Source organism: Rhinoraja longicauda, chromosome 15 (assembly GCF_053455715.1).
Source record: "Rhinoraja longicauda isolate Sanriku21f chromosome 15, sRhiLon1.1, whole genome shotgun sequence".
Classification (NCBI taxonomy): Eukaryota; Metazoa; Chordata; class Chondrichthyes; order Rajiformes; family Arhynchobatidae; genus Rhinoraja; species Rhinoraja longicauda.
In genome coordinates, this window is record NC_135967.1 from 16615353 (window position 1) to 16617351 (window position 1999).

Sequence of the window (1999 nt, forward strand, 5' to 3'; positions counted from 1 at the left end):
TACTACCGTGCAGCTCGGGGCTGCGCTGAGTGTGGGCACTTTGCAGGGGCAAGATGCATGCCATGCAACATGCCATGCAACATGCATGCCATGCAACATGCCATGCAACATGCCATGCAACATGCCATGCAACATGCCATGCAACATGCCATGCAACATGCCATGCAACATGCCATGCAACATGCCATGCAACATGCCATGCAACATGCCATGCAACATGCCATGCAACATGCCATGCAACATGCCATGCAACATGCCATGCAGCGTCAAGTGATGATGCATTGCTGGGTTGACTCCGTGGATAGACGTTGTATACACAAGTGTTGCACTCTATTTCGATCTCAAGATTGTCAAAGATTTAGCAAAGCTCTCTGTGCTGTTCCTGTGTACATTACCAGCAGAATTCAGAGTCTGATGTTTCCAAACCAGAGACTAGATTTGTTAAATGCCGTTATATTGCTACAGTAATATTTAACGGTAGTGAATGCAGAGGTTGTTAGCTATAGAGAATGGGCTGCCAAAGAAATTTACGCTCTTACTCCTCCTCCCCCCATTCGTAACAAGGACAGAGTCCCCCTTGTCCTCACCTTCCACCTATCTGCCGTCGCATGCAGCATATAATCCCCTCACATTTTCGACACCTCCAACGGGATACCACTACTGGCAACATCTTCCCATCTCCACCCCTTTCTGCTTTCCACAGAGACCGTTCCCTCTGCAACTCCCTGGTCAACTCGTCCCTTCCCTCCCAAACCACCCTCTCCCCAGGTACTTTCCCCTGCAACCGCAGGCGGTGCAACACCTGTCCCTTTACCTCCCCCCTTGACTCCATCCAAGGACCCAACAGTCTCTTCAGGTGAGGCAGAGGTTCACTTGCACCTCCTCCAACCTCATCTACTGTATCCGCTGTTCCAGGTGTCAACTCCTGTAAATCGGCGAGACCAAGCGCAGACTCGGCGATCGTTTCGTTGAACTCCTCCGCCCAGTCCGCCTTACCCTACCTGATCTCATGGTTGCTCAGCACTTTAACTCCCCCTCCCATTCCCAATCTGACCTTTCTGTCCTGGGCCTCCTCCATTGTCAGAGTGAGGCCTAGCGCAAATTGGAGGAACAGCACCTCATATTTCACTTGGGTAGCTTGCACCCCAGCGGCATGAACATTGACTTCTCTAACTTCAAATAGCCCTTGCTTTCCCTCTCCATCCCCTCCCCCCTCCCAGTTCTCCCACCAGTCTTACTGTCTCCGACTACATTCTAGCTCTGTCCCGCCCACTCCCTGACATCAGTCTGAAGAAGAGTCTCGTCCCAAAACGTCACCCATTCCTTCTCTCCAGAGATGCTGCATGTCCTGCTCAATTATTCCAGCATTTTGTTGTAATACCTGCGAAAGAAATTGTTGAGGCAGGTATATAACAACATCTTTTTTTATTATCAAAAAGTACTTTGTTCAAGAAATAAATATATACAAAACATGTTCCTTCCAAAACTCCATCCGACATTCTCGGAGGCCATACATACATTCAATACACCAATTACATAAAATTACCCCCCACCCTTGCCACTCATGTACTCATCACTGGCATGAAATCCCTTCCCTTATTTTGAGGGGTGTCTCCACCACACCCTGTCCCCCATGTCCAGCAGCAGAAGGACCCTAGTCCTCCCCCACAGAGCCTTGGCGTTGACCAAGCTTCAGTGCGCCCCTCAGCACGTACTCCTGCAGTCTGCAGTGGGCCAGTCGGCAACATTCCCCGACGGACATCTCGCTCCGCCAGGAGGTCAACAAAGCTTGGACAGACCAAAGAGCATCTTTCACCGAGTTGATGACCTTCCAGCAGCACTCAATGTCAGTCTCTGAATGCGTCCCTGGGAACAGTCTGTTAATCACAGAGTCCTCTGTGACGGAGCTGTTTGGAATAAATCTTGCCAGGGACCCTTGCAAACCTCTCCAGACTCTCTTTGGAAATCCACACTCTGCGAAGAGGTAGACAACCGTCTC